The sequence below is a fragment of the Miscanthus floridulus genome, chromosome 8, assembly GCF_019320115.1.
Source record: "Miscanthus floridulus cultivar M001 chromosome 8, ASM1932011v1, whole genome shotgun sequence".
Classification (NCBI taxonomy): domain Eukaryota; kingdom Viridiplantae; phylum Streptophyta; class Magnoliopsida; order Poales; family Poaceae; genus Miscanthus; species Miscanthus floridulus.
The window spans coordinates 962,648-978,210 of NC_089587.1; the positions used below are offsets into that span (position 1 = coordinate 962,648).

At 50.0% G+C, this 15,563-nt stretch overlaps 1 pseudogene; it reads left to right on the forward strand.

Annotated features, from left to right (window-relative positions):
• The first annotated feature begins 353 nt into the window (after window positions 1-353).
• On the forward strand, window positions 354-15,318 carry LOC136476598 (condensin-2 complex subunit H2-like; annotated as a pseudogene).
• The last annotated feature ends 245 nt before the right edge of the window (window positions 15,319-15,563 follow it).

Consider the following 15,563-nt stretch of genomic DNA (forward strand, 5'->3'; position numbering starts at 1 on the left):
TATTATTATTAGGATAGGAAAGAACATGTATAGGTTGTCGAATCGAACTCTAAAAAACATGTATAGGTTGCGTGGGCTTCGACTTTTCTTTACCGCTGGACCTGTTTCCTTTGCAATGATGGATGGATGGATTTAGCCGGTTGACGGGCCTAAATAGAAATAGACCAAGCTTTTGCATATAATGCCCGAAATTGCCTCTCCTGGGCGGGCGTCTTTTTGTCAAAAAAAAAAAAAGACGTACTCTCAGGGCTACCACGGTGGCCAATCCCAACGTTTTAATCCCGGTTTTAACCCGGGGTTTAATTCGGGGTACGGTGGCCGTGGCAGTGGCTTTCAAGCTGGTGGCTTCTAGCATGGCGGTTTTGGTGGTCGAGGATACAATGCGCACCGTGAAGGTTTCGGTGGTGGTTGCCGGGGAAGAAAATAGTGTGCCTCGTCAAGGCAGTTCAGCGCCTTCTAAAAGCCAAGCCAATGTTTTCACTACCCCAAATGTAAGATCAGCGGGCAAAGGTCGTCAATCGGCTGCTGGAGAAGTCCTAGGAGGTCTAGATCCAACTCAGGAGAATCCTGAACAATTTTCAACTCAAGAAACCAGTCCAGATGACAAACATTGGTCTGATCCTGATGAACCTAACTTTGTTGATGATGTTGAAATGCCTCACCCAGATGATATAGAGGATCCTGTTGGAGATTATTCTGATGATGAGGATCCATGGAAACCTTTGAATCCACATGAACCTGGCAACCTAGAGATTCGGCCTTACATGAGAGGTACAGGAAGTTGTTCTTTATGGATATATATCTTTTATTTCGTGCCTTGAAAAGCTATTTTGATGACCTATGTATGGAACTATATTTACTGATCTGTTTTGGAGCAGTGAAAGGTTCTCCATGGGGGGTTATTGGCACTTCGAAAAAAGAAAACTCTCAAATTTCTATTTCCTATGGCAAAGATGGAAGGTGTCATACCTCAACATGCTAAATCTTTTGAAGCACAGCCGTCTCAGCCGCAGGAGGAGCATTATTGTTTCTAATCACCCCCTCGTTTTGAAAAGGTACTCAACATTGTTACAGTGTCCATGTAAATTAGGCATGTCTAATCTTTTGACTTATTTAATTTATATCTTTTTGGTGAAATATAAATTATGTATTAACCATCCAACATGCAGTTTTTGAGATCATTTGAATTTGATAAGGAAATCCCAATGTGTTTGGAGATTTGAAAGATGACAATGGATCAAATACTGGCATTAATTTTGATGATGATGATCCAGACATGCCAAACGACATAGATGTTGATCCTGATGTTCCAACATATCTTGACGAGGTTTATTTTTATTGACTTCTTTGTTTCCTGGTTGCTGTGTTTAGCTATATATCCAACATTTGGGTAATATTCATTTTCATTTTTCCTCTGTTCAGACTATTGCTGCAACTTCCAATGGTACACAGGATGACATAGATACACATGCAAGCCTCGACGACTTGTGTCGGTCACATCTGGTGAGTTTTTAATGGTTCTATAGTCCATTTACATGTATGTCTTGTGCGTTTACAAGCATCTTGGTGCCCTGTAACTCTGTAAGTCAATATGTTGGCTAAATATATATTAGGTGTAAGCATGTCAAAACATGCTAGGATAAAGCTTATTATAATAGATTATTGCTGCATTAACTATGAAATTTCATTACAATCGCAATGAAATTCAGTCTCAACCGTTGTGGAAAAAAAGATTATTGCTGCACTGGACAAAATTTTGCTTGTATGATTAGTTGCAATATCTTCCCAAAAATTCATTTTTCCTCTGTTCAGACTATTGCTGCAACTTCCAATGGTACACAGGATGGCATAGATACACATGCAAGCCTCGACGATTTGTGTCGGTCACATCTGGTGAGTTTTTAATGGTTCTATAGTCCATTTACATGTATGTCTTGTGCGTTTACAAGCATCTTGGTGCCCTGTAAGTCAATATGTTGGCTAAATATATATTAGGTGTAAGCATGTCAAAACATGCTAGGATAAAGCTTATTATAATAGATTATTGCTGCATTAACTATGAAATTTCATTACAATCGCAATGAAATTCTGTTATGGTCGGCAAGACCTATGCTAGGCGAAGTGGCTAGACCTAAGACGGTTCCGATTCAGGTCCAAGCCGAGTCCCTAAGAGTCCTAGCAGATTTAGTTAGTTGAGAGTTTTAGAGATTGGGTTCAGATTAGTAGCAGAGTTTGTTAGCCTAATGAGTCAAGTTGTTTCGGTTTGTAAGGACTATAAGAGTCCAACTCTGAGAAGAAAGGAATTAGCCTGGGATTGTGTCACAAAGACACCCTTGGGCGCCTGGCGCTCCCTCCCTGTTCCTTGTCCACTCGCGCCGCAGCCCTAACCCCTCCTCGACAGCACGGCACCGCCGCCTCGACATCGAGTCTTCAAGCCCCGGCCCCCAATCCACCATAGCTACAACCTCAGGAGCTTAACCCCTAACAACCTGGTATCAGACTTGATGGCCTCGTCCGGGACCTCGTCACCAGCCGTTCCACCCACCACCGCTTCCCCGTCGCCGTCGTTTCCACCGATCTCCAACCCCTCTGCGCCCCTGGTCACGCCGACCATGGGGGTGTCGCAGCCCATCGCCTCTGCCGGGGCGCTCATCCCCACCACCACCCTGCCTCTGTCCTCGCAGCCACCACCATCGCCCTAGCTGTACGCCATCCCCGCCGACACGCTCCAGCAATTCACCAACGCCGTCCAAGGCATCCAGAACCAGCTCGCCTTCATGAACTTCCAGATGGGCGATCTGGCGGCGCGCGTCGGGGCAATCGACGGCCGCCCCCCCCCCCCCCCCACGAGGGCGCAGTTTCATCAGTCCGCGTTGCCGGGCTCCGGCGGCCGACCAGCGTCCTCCATGCCGGCGCTCACGGACATCAGTTCGTCCGCGCCATCGGCGCCCTTGGCCTCGAGCCCAGCCTTGGCGCCTCTCATGTCGGTCGTGGCTCCCCAGTTCGGTGTGCCGATCACACACATCTCCTTCCCTCACTCGTCGTCCCCCGTGCCGTCCTTCGAGTCCATCGTGGGGGCGGCGGCTGTGTCGACGGCACCCGCGGTGGAGACCCCTCCTCGCCTACATGTTCCGCCGGCGCCGGAGGCTGCATGGGAGGGTCACGTCGTGCCCAAGTATCATAAGCTTGTGTTCCCCACCATCGACGGGAAGGAGGACCCGCTGGGGTGGTTGAACAAGTGCGAGCAATTCTTCTAGGGCCATCAGACGCGCCACGCCGACCGGGTCTGGCTCGCGTCCTACCACCTCACCGGAGTCGCGCAGCAATGGTACCTGGTCCTCGAGGCTGATTCCGGCCGGCCACTGTGGGAGGAGTTCCGCACGCTGTGCCATCAGCGGTTTGGGCCTCCCCTGAGCACCAACCATCTTTCAGATTTGGCTCGGCTGCCGTTCACGTCGACGGTCGACGCTTACATGGAGGCGTTCCAGGCGCGTGCTGCACACGCTGGACGTCTCTCCCCAGGGCAGAAGGCGAAGCTCTTCACGGGTGGCCTGCCCGATCATATCCGCATCGACGTGGAACTCCATGACCCACAGGACCTGCAACGCGCCATGCACCGGGCCCGCGCCTACGAACGCCGGAACGCGCCGGCTCTGCTCGCTCTGCCTGCACCACCGCGACGTCGACCGGCCGGATCGACGCCGGCCCTGACCGGCCCGGCTGGACCGACGTCCTCTTTGGGTTCTTCATCGACACCGGCGCCTCGAGCCTTCAAGCGCCTTACACCCGAGGAGATGGCGGAGCGTCGAAAGCAAGGCCTCTGCTACAACTGTGACAAGCCCTACGTCTGGGGCCATAAGTGTGCCCGGCTGTTCTTCCTCGAGGCGGCCGATTACATCGTCGAAGAACCGGACGATCATGATGATGCTGACACCCCGCCGCCCACCGACCCTCCGTTCGACCCTGACAAGCCACTGATTTCGCTCTCGGCGATCACCGGCATACGGTCCGAGGAGACGATGCAACTCCGTGTGCAGGTGGGGCCGCACAAGCTCACTGCTCTGCTGGACTCGGGCTCTACTCATAACTTCATCAACCGAGCTACGGCGTGGCGCGCGGAGATCCAGTTCTAGGACAACGAAGGCGCTCATGTCATCATGGCTAATGGAGATCGCGTCATGTGTCGCAGCATCGCATGCGACACCGATCTCCGGATTGGGGCCGAAGCCTTCACCGTCGAGTGCTACGCCATCCCGTTGGACTCCTGCGACATGGTCCTCGGCATAGCTTGGCTCCGCACCCTCAGCCCTATCCTTTGGGACTTTGACAACCTGTGCATGGAGTTCACGTTCAAGGACCGCCACGTGCTGTGGCATGGAGTCGGCTCGCCGCACACTGCGGCTGCAGCCGCTTCGCCGCAGCGGCTCCAGGTTATCCGGGGGTTCTCGACCAAGGGGACCAAGCCTACCATCCTCGAGCGCCTGCTGGGGTCCTACGCCTATGTGTTCGCACCGCCGACCGGATTGCCTCCACCGCGCGCGTGTGACCATAGGATACACCTCAAGCCGGCCACAGAACTAGTTACGGTGCGTCCTTATCGCTATCCACAATTGCAAAAGGACGAGCTGGAGAAGCAATGTGAAGAGATGCTGCAGCAGGGCACGATCCGCGCCAGTACATCCCCATTCTCGGCGCCGGTCCTGCTCATCAAGAAGCAAGACGGATCGTGGAGGTTTTGCGTGGACTACCGCGCCCTCAACGCGATCACTGTGAAGGACAAGTTCCCCATACCGGTCGTCGAGGAGTTGCTGGACGAGCTCCATGGTGCAAAGTTTTTCACGAAGCTCGACCTCCGTTCGGGGTATCACCAAGTGCGCGTTCACCCGGACGATGTGGCCAAAACGGCATTCCGCACTCACCATGGCCATTTTGAATTTTTCGTCATGCCGTTCGGCCTCTCCAACCGCCGTCGACGTTCCAGGCCCTCATGAACATGGTGCTGAAGCCCTTTCTCTGCCGGTGCGTGCTCGTATTCTTCGACGATATCCTCGTCTACAGCGCCTCATGGACGGAGCACCTTCTTCAGCTGAGCACAGTCCTCGAGGTGTTGCGCGCCCATCGGCTCCACCTCAAGAGGTCCAAGTGCTCCTTCGCGGCTCCACCAGTTCACTACTTGGGACACGTGATCTCGCATGCGGCTGTCGCCATGGACGTCTCCAAGGTCGCGGCAGTGCAGTCTTGGCCGCAGCCGAGGTCTGCCCGTGGCCTTCGTGGATTCCTTGGCTTGGCAGGATACTACAGGCGCTTCATCAAGGATTACGGTACCCTCGCCGCGCCTCTGACCAGCCTCCTGCGCAAGAATGCGTTCCTGTGGACAGAGGCGGTGGACGCGGTGTTCGTGGCATTGAAGACGGCGCTCTCCGCGGCTCTGGTCCTGCACCTCCCGGACTTCGACAACAAGTTCTTCGTCGACTGCGATGCGTCGGGCTCCGGCTTTGGGGCTATCCTGCACCAAGGCGCCGGCCCCGTGGCGTTCTTCAGTCGGCCGTTCGTGGCGCGTCACCTGAAGGTCGCCGCTTACGAGCGGGAGTTGATCGGCCTGGTGCAGGCCGTTCGGCATTGGCGGCCCTACTTATGGGGTCGTTCCTTCATTGTCCGCACCGATCACTATGCCTTGAAGTTCCTCCTCGACCAGCGCCTGTCCATGATTCCCCAGAACCACTGGATCAGTAAGCTCATGGGTTATGATTTTAGGATTGAGTTTTGGCCAGGGCGCTTCAACATCGTCGCGGATGCGCTTTCCCGGCGAGATGGCGACGCACCCCTGCTGGCCACGCTGCCTCCAGCCACGCCGGTCCTCGCGGCAATCTCCATTCCCACATTCCAACTCTTCGACTAGCTCCGGCGCGAGGTGACCGCGTCGGACGAGCTGCGAGCGCTCCGCGACGAGGTGGCCTCAGGCGCGCGTGGCGTAGACTGGGCGCTGCAAGACGGACTCCTCCTCTACAAGGGCCGCGTCTATGTCCCAGCGACCTCCTCGGTCTTCGACGACGTTCTACAGCTGGCCCACACCAACGCGCATGAAGGCATCCAAAAGACGTTGCAGCGGCTCCGGACCGAATTCTTCGTCGAGCATGATCGCCGCGTCGTCCATGACTACGTGCGGGCGTGTGCGACGTGTCAATGCAACAAGACAGAGGCGATGCACCTGGCCGGCTTGCTACAGCCCCTGCCGGTGCCATCGCGTGTTTGGGCCGACATTGCCATGGACTTCGTCGAGGCGCTTCCCAAAGTCCACGGCAAGAGCGTCATCCTCACCGTCGTCGATCGCTTCTCCAAGTATGCCCACTTCATCCCGTTGGGCCACCCGTACACGGCTTCCTCCGTCGCCCGCGCGTTCTTCCGCGACATCGTCCGCCTCCATGGTTTCCCGGACTCCATTGTCAGTGACCGTGATCCGGTCTTCACAGGCCACGTGTGGCGCGATCTGTTCCGTCAGGCGGGCGTCCAACTCCGCATGAGCACTGCCTTCCACCCACAAACGGATGGGCAGTCCGAGGCGGTTAACAAGACGATCGCCATGTACCTTCGTTGCATCACTGGCGATCGTCCCCGGGATTGGCTCGACTGGCTTCCGTGGGCAGAGTTCTGCTACAACACCGCCTACCACTCTGCCCTACGGACGTCGCCCTTCGCTGTTGTCTACGGTCGCGCACCGCCAGAGCTCCTGCCCTATGCTCCGGGGGGCGCTCGCACGGATGCTGTGGACGCCCTGCTCGCCAACAGGGATGAATTCCTCGCCGAGGTTCGTGCGCGTCTTCTGTAGGCTCAGGAACATGTGCGACGCTTCTACGACGCCAAGCACCGACCGCTCGAGCTCGCGGTTGGCGATTGGGTGCTGCTCCGTCTGCTTCGCCACAACTAGTCTGTCGCTCCGGGCAGCAAGGGCAAGCTGGGGCCCAAATATGCTGGGCTGTTCATGGTGCTTGAACGCCTTGGCGAGGTGGCCTATCGTCTCCGGCTGCCGGAGGGTGCCCGGATTCACGACGTTTTTCACGTCGGCGTCCTGAAGCCCTTTCGCGGCACGCCGCCGTCCTCGGTGCCAGCTTTACCGCCTCTACGCCACGGCCGGCCACTTCTTCAACCAGAGAGGGTGCTGCGTTCCCGCCTTAGTCGTGGGGCGTGGCATGTACTCGTTCAATGGGCCGACTTGCCGGCTGCCGACGCCACCTGGGAGCCGGTGGAGGAGTTCCGGGCTGCTTACCCGGCGTTCCAGCTCGAGGACGAGCTGTTTCCGAAGGATGGGAGAGATGTTATGGTCGGCAAGACCTATGCTAGGCGAAGTGGCTAGACCTAAGACGGTTCTGGTTCAGGTCCAAGCCGAGTCCCTAAGAGTCCTAGCAGATTTAGTTAGTTGAGAGTTTTAGAGATTGGGTTCGGATTAGTAGCAGAGTTTGTTAGCCTAATGAGTCAAGTTGTTTCGGTTTGTAAGGACTATAAGAGTCCAACTCTGAGAAGAAAGGAATTAGCCTGGGATTGTGTCACAAAGACACCCTTAGGCACCTGGCGCTCCCTCCGTGTTCCTTGTCCACTCGCGCCGTAGCCCTAACCCCTCCTCGACAGCACGGCACTGCCGCCTCGACGTCGAGTCTTCAAGCCCCGGCCCCCAATCCACCATAGCTACAACCTCCGGAGCTTAACCCCTAACAAATTCAGTCTCAACTGTTGTGGAAAAAAAGATTATTGCTGCACTGGACAAAATTTTGCTTGTATGATTAGTTGCAATATCTTCCCAAAAATTCTGATCTCGCATCTTTGTCATGTATTGGATTTTACAGACAAGTTTCTGGAATAAAGTGTCAGGAAGAACTGAATGTGTTGTAAATTCCCATGCAACAATCCTTAGCGCTAAATTAAATAAAATATTATGCTGGTATATCTAATGTGCTTCCACCTTTCATGTGTGCACTGGTTAAGGGCTTAAGGCATGCCGTTTTGGCAATATGGTTGTTTCCCCAATATTGCGATTGAGAACTTTAATTTTGAGATGTGCTCTGAATTTGCCTTTTCTCTTCAACTTCCAAAACTGATAGATAATTCTTCATACATAATGCTCCCCTTGCCAACGTCGCTGAGATTGAAAAGCAGAGTGTGATGGATGCTCGAGTTTCAACATGGAAAAAAAGAATTGAGAATGCCATGAAAGAGCAGGTTAGTTGCTGGCTTGAACTGCTTACAGTTTTGCATCTATGAACTTGTTTAGCGCTCACTCCTACATCCATGTCTTTCAGGATAAAAATCTACCTTTTGATATCGGTGTTGACAATCTGTGGATCGACTAGGGTAGATCTAGGTGGATAAACTCATAGATCCATGAAACACATGCACATTTAGACCTAAAACACTACACCGAGAGGGAGATAGGGGAGAGAGGGGCTGGTGATGAACCTGAGCCTCCAGATGATGTCGCGGTCGTGCTGGCCATCGCGGGTTCGGTGATGGAGGCAGCACACGGGCAGCGACGGGTGAAGTAGAGGTTGCACGGACGTCGATGCAGTGCGGTCGGGCGTAGCAGTGACGACGGCGAGGATCAGCGGAGCTTCCCGTCGCTGGCTGCGCGCCCTCGTAGATCGGTCTAGGGTTTTGTCGGTGGGTTTGCGGCTCACGGCGAACCTCGTACTTTGAGCCGCCGGCCCTCACCTCTCTATATAGCGCAGTGCGATGGGGGCCCACCAACCATGTAGGGTTGGGCGCCCCCGATCAGGACGCGAGACCAAGGCCCGGTCAGGAGATCAATCTAACATTCTCCCCTTTGATCTCACTATTACTTTTATCTTTAAACTTTAAACTTCAATCCTTTAAACCTTACTCATTTCTTCACAGATGATGCATAGAGCATGTTTCATCGTCTCGGTCAATCGCCGATAGATTTGACAGCTACAATGCACGTCTCTGATCTGAAACAGTTACTTTAACTTTTGGGCCCTTTATAGTCCAGGAATCATAGGCTCTCCCTTAAACCCATGCCGGCTACATGTTCTCTGAACACGTTGGGTGGTAAGCCTTTTGTAAGCGGATCCGCGAGCATCTTTTCGGTACTTATATGCTCAAGACTTATCATCTGATCCCGGACTTTATCCTTCACAACATAATACTTTATGTCAATGTGTTTGGCAGCACCACTTGACCTATTGTTGTGAGCATACTGTACTGCTGGATTATTATCGCAGTATAATTTCAGTGGTCTATTGATGTCGTCAACCACCTTCAAACCGGGTATGAACTTCTTTAGCCAGTTCACCTGCCCCGTTGCCTCATAACACGCTACAAACTCGGCATACATTGTGGACGATGTAGTGACGGTTTGTTTTGAGCTTTTCCATGAAATAGCTCCCCCTGCGAGAGTAAAGACATATCCAGACGTGGATTTTCTATTATCTCCCGCATAATCAGAATCTGAATATCCCACTATATTGAGTGAATCAGATCTTCTATACGTCATCATGAGGCCTTTCGTTCCTTGCAAATAACGCAAGACTTTCTTTACCAATTTCCAGTGTTCTATTCCAGGATTGCTCTGGAATCTGCCAAGTAACCCGGTAACAAATGCCAAGTCAGGGTGCGTACATACTTGAGCATACTGCAAGCTTCCGACAGCTGAAGCATATGGAACCACTTTCATTTGATCGATCTCATATTGGTTCCTGGGGCATTGAAAATCCCCATATCTGTCGCCCTTGACTATAGGAGTAGGTGAGGGACTACATTTGTGTATACTGAATTTCTTTAAGACTTTTTCTATGTATGCCTTTTGTGACAGTCCTAATACCCCTTTACTTCTATCTCGGTGAATCTCGATCCCTAGAACGAACGAAGCTTCACCAAGATCTTTCATATCAAATTTTGAGGACAAAAACTTCTTTGTTTCCAGTAGTAGACTGACATCACTACTAGCAAGTAAGATATCATCCACATACAGGACAAGGAAGATAAACTTCCCATTCTTAAACTTTGCGTAGACACAATTGTCCTCAACATTATCTTTAAACCCAAAATTCTTTATTGTCTGATCAAACTTCAAGTACCACTGTCTTGAAGCTTGTTTTAATCCATAAATAGATTTCTTTAGGCGGCATCCCAAACGTTCTTTTCCTTCCATGACAAAACCTTTCGGTTGTGCCATGTAAACATTTTCATCTAAGTCTTCGTTGAGAAATGCCGTTTTTACATCCATCTGATGTAATTCCAAATCGTAATGTGCCACTAATGCCATTATGATTCTAAAAGAATCCTTACATGAGACTGGAGAAAAGGTCTCGTTGTAATTAATCCCTTCTCTTTGTGTAAAGCCTTTTGCCACAAGTCGGGCTTTATATCTCTCTATATTCCCTTGAGAGTCAAGTTTTGTTTTGTAGACCCATTTACAGCCTACTGTTTTGGCTCCTTTAGAAATTATTTCTAAATCCCAAACTTTATTTGCATTCATTGATCTCATCTCATCTTCCATGGCCTCAAGCCACTTCGATGAATGATCACTTTTCATGGCTTCTTCAAATGAGGTGGGATCATCCTCCATTTGAAATTCTTCAGTGTTGTACACTTCATAATCAGCAGGAATAGCTGATTTTCTAACTCTTTGAGACCTTCTAGGGGCCTCCTCAATTGGCACATTTTCTGTTTGAGGCTGTTGTTGCTCCCCCTCATGTGTGGCAATAGGTTCTATAGGATCCTGAGGCACAGGTTCCTCATCTTCATTCATTGTTGCCACAGGCGGGATAACAACAGGTGCTGGCACCACAGTGTCTTGTCTTGTTGGTGCAGCAATAGTAGGTAGTGAGAAAAATGGCTCATGAATGATCGGAGTAGGTGCATACACCCGCTTCTCTTCAAGGTCAATTTCTCGAGCTACCATGCTCCCCTTAATCATTTTATCCTCTAGGAAGACAGCGTGTCTCGTTTCCACAAACTTCGTATGTCTGTTAGGACAGTAGAAACGAAAACCTTTTGACTTTTCTGGGTAGCCAATGAAATGGCAACTCACTGTTTTGGGATCTAGCTTCCCAATGTTTGGGTTAAAAACTTTAGCCTCAGCAGGGCTCCCCCACACACGTAAGTGGTTAAGTGAGGGTACTCTTCCTGTCCACAACTCATATGGTGTTTTGGGCACCGACTTACTTGGTACTCTATTGAGAATATGAATGGCGGTTTTTAACGCCTCCATCCACAGACTCATGGGTAAAGTGGAGTAACTTATCATACTACGCACCATATCCATCAGGGTACGGTTACGCCTTTCAGCTACTCCATTCTGCTGAGGTTCGCCCGGTGTTGAATACTGGGCGACTATACCATTCTCCTGTAAGAACCTTGCAAAAGGTCCAGGAACTTGTCCATATGGGGTATGCCGACCGTAGTACTCTCCTCCACGGTCAGACCTGACTATCTTAATCTTTAAATCATGCTGATTTTCAACTTCTGCTTTAAATATTTTAAATTTATCCAACGCTTCTGTTCTTTCTTTAATTGGATAAATATAGCCAAAACGAGAGTAATCGTCTGTGAATGTTATGAATGAATCATAACCATCCACACTTTTCACAGGAAAAGGACCACATATGTCTGTGTGAATAATATGTAGAATTCCTGCGCTTCGTTTGGCATCTTTCTTAATTTTCTTTACATACTTTCCTTTTATGCAATCTCTACATTGTTCTAACTCTGAGAGCTCTAATGGAGGAAGAATATCATTCTTAACTAGTCTTTCTATTCTCCCCCTCGAAATATGGCCTAAACGACAGTGCCATAATTTCGACAACGCATCTTGAGCTCTCTTTCGTTTTCTGTTTCCATTGTTCGATGAGGATACATTTTCATTCACATCACATACGGAATTAACATTTTCACGAAGTGATAACAAATAAAGCTCGTCTTGTCGGAAGGCAAGACCAATACATTTATTATTAAACAATATCTGACATTTGCCATTTCCAAAATGGCAATCATAACCATCATGGTCCAACTTTGAAACACTAATCAAATTTCTTTGCAAAGAAGGTACATAAAGAACATCTCTAAGAATAATTATGAAGCCATCAGCAAGCTCTAACGGAAGATCACCAACAGCCTCAACATCTGCTTGTTCTCCATTTGCTACTTTAATGAAACTTTCGCTTCTTTGCAAAGTTCTCATCGAACGGAATCCCTGTAATGAATTAGCAACATGAATAGTTACACCTGAATCAATCCACCAAGTAGATTTTGAAAACTTTACATACAAGGATTCATTTACGAACGTAATAATGTTCTCACCTTTATTCTTCATAATCATCTTTAAGAAATCAGAACAATTCTTTTTATAATGCCCTGTCTTCTTGCAGTGGAGACACTGGTCTTTAGCCACTGGGAATTGCTGGTTCTGAGATTGTTGCATGGGACCTTTTCCAGATGATTTGGAGGAAGAGCTGTTATTATAGTTCTTTTTCTTATCTTTTAGGTAGTTGACAGAACCACCTTGTGAAACTTTTATTCTTTCCTCCTCCTGCACACACATGGCAATGAGCTTTTCTAAATCCCATTTTTCAGGCTGTATGTTGTAATTAACAACAAATGTGTCAAATTCTTTGGGCAAAGAAGCAAAAATCAAATGAATAAGGAACTCATCCTTGAGTGCCAAATCCATTGGTTTGAGCTTAGATGCCAGATTGCTCATTCTCAGTATGTGCTCTCTAATGCCACTGCCGCTACCAGAGTACCTTTCTGTAACCAGCTGCTTGATCAACTGGGTTGCATATGTCTTTGAAGAGCCAGTGAACTGACTCTTTATTCTGTCTAGGTACTCTGTGACCGTGTCACAGTCTGGAATTGAGCCCACAATAGCAGGCTCAATTGTGTTCTTTATCACTGCCAGACACTTCTTGTTGGCAGTGATACATTTCCTATGCTCAAGGTCATAGGACATCTTTATGGGAGCAAAATTCCGCTCTCTGTTCTACCATGCAGCATCAGTCTCATCTGTCTCCCTCACCGGTGCCACAGGTTCATTGGGGCACGGTGTGGTGACAACCCAGTCCACCTCAGCGAGGATAAAGGCCAGGTCTATCTTTTTCTTCCACTCAATATAGTTATCACCTTTTAGAGTGGGGATCTCTTTGATACAACTCATTAAGTTGTATCCTCCTGAAAACATAATTCAAATAGGGTGAGAAAAGAAATGACAACAATAATTGCATGTCTTAGTTTAACGTTGGTCAAAATTAAAACATACAATTATTTTCTACACTAATTCTACATCACCGTTGGGCAGAAATAGAATTAATGTATAACAAAAATATTATAATATTGCCATTAATCAACGTTGGTCAGAATAACAACAATATTATAATCTATTTAAAACATATCCATTTTCAAAATTAAATTCTCCCGTTGGTTCGAATTTAATAACGAAAATTACAACTTTAAATACGCAGCGGAAACTTTAGCATTTAATAATCTTTTTCCTATTTTCCAGAAGCAAATTTACTATTTACTGAACAAAAAATATCATTGGATAAATTTTGTACAGAAAATTATCATAAAAATCAATTCAAATCGATCAAACTGTTTTCTGGAAAATAAGAAAAAACAAAAACTGTTACTTTACTGTTTACTTGGCCATTTCGGCCCAGCCAGCACACGCGCGGCCCACGGCCTGCCCACGCGCGCGCGCGCAGCCAGCGAAAACGGCCCAGCAGCCGCGGCCCATCCGCGCGCTCAGCGCGCCCCCCGCGCCTAGCCGCGCGCGCTCTCTCCCCGCGCCCAGGCCGCAACCTGGGCCTGGGCCGGGATTTCGGCCTTGTGCCCTATCCCGCCTGGGCTGCGGCGCTGGCCCAGTCGCCCGTGGCCGTCCATCTCCATCCGACGGCTGCCCGCGCGCGTCGCGAGATCAAAACCCCACCGACCGGCGCGGCGCCCTTGACCTAGCATCATTCGGCTTCGCTCTCTCTCTCTCTCTTCGCCCCTCTCTCCTCTCCACTCAGTCCCGCCGCAGCAGAAACCGAGCGAGGAGCTTCGACGGCAAGAGAGCTCAGCAAGCCCCGGCGTCGTCTTCGGCCCCCTCGCCGGCGTGCGCGCTCCCCAGTGGGTGAACACGCCGCTGTCGAGCGGCCTGGTCGCGGCGCCCTAGTGGCCGTTCCGGCGAGCAGATCACCCCGGCCGGCCCTTTCTTTCCCCCGCGTGGCGGCGTGCAAGACGGTGAGGTGAGCCGTGCCGAGCCACCCTCTTCCATTTCTTTCCCCTTTCTATTTCTTTGATTCGGATTTGGCCCGATTTTCAGATTAGGGTTAGGGTTTGCTTTACCGATTTGAAATCGGTTCTTTTCCCCTTCTCAGTCAATCACCGAGCGGGTTAGGGTTTGCTTTACCGATTTGAAATCGGTTCTTTTCCCCTTCTCAGTCAATCACCGAGCGGGTTAGGGTTTGGGTTGGAGACGGCACTGTTTTCTTTTCCCTGAATCACCTTCGGGTTTTAGGGTTCGTTCTTTGCATGAAAACCGAGCCCTTCTTCTTGTCTCAGATCCGACTGATCGAGTTAGGGTTCAACCGAAACGTCGGGTGACCCTTTTCTGCTGAGATCCGCACTGGATCTCTTCGTCTTTTTTCTTTTCTAATCGGTACCCGTTCTAGATCTACGTGCTAGTAGGCTCTGGTACCATTGTTGACAATCTGTGGATCGACTAGGGTAGATCTAGGCGGATAAACTCATAGATCCATGAAACACATGCACATTTAGACCTAGAACACTACACCGAGAGGGAGATAGGGGAGAGAGGGGCTGGTGATGAACCTGAGCCTCCAGATGATGTCGCGGTCGTGCTGGCCATCACGGGTTCGGTGATGGAGGCAGCACACGGGCAGCGACGGGTGAAGTAGAGGTTGCACGGACGTCGATGCAGTGCGGTCGGGCGTAGCAGTGACGACGGCGAGGATCAGCGGAGCTTCCCGTCGCTGGCTGCGCGCCCTCGTAGATCGGTCTAGGGTTTTGTCGGTGGGTTTGCGGCTCACGGCGAACCTCGTACTTTGAGCCGCCGGCCCCCACCTCTCTATATAGCGCAGTGCGACGGGGGCCCACCAACCATGTAGGGTTGGGCGCCCCCGATCAGGGCGCGAGACCAAGGCCCAATAGGCCGTTGGGCCTATTGGTCAGGAGATCAATCTAACAATCGGTTCATATGGGGAGCAAATCCTTGACACACTTTCATCAAGAACTGATAGTACAAGAACTGCATCTTGTAGTGAGATTGTTAGTGGCAGACCAAAGTATGAGGTTGCCACAAAATTCTGAAGGAGAGCAGCCGGGAGTGGGGGACACGGTCGATCAGTCACGCAAATTGTGTGCAGTGCGAAAATCTCCATATCCCCTCTCCCCGGAACGACTGGCCCGTCAAGAGCTCTGCTCCAAATTGTAATTTGTTCTGTCTTTTCTAGTACATAATTTTGTATTTAGAATAAAATTTAAAATGACTTATAATTTAAAATAAAGGGAGTAATGAATTTGCTAAATTATGCATATTTATATATTGTTAGATA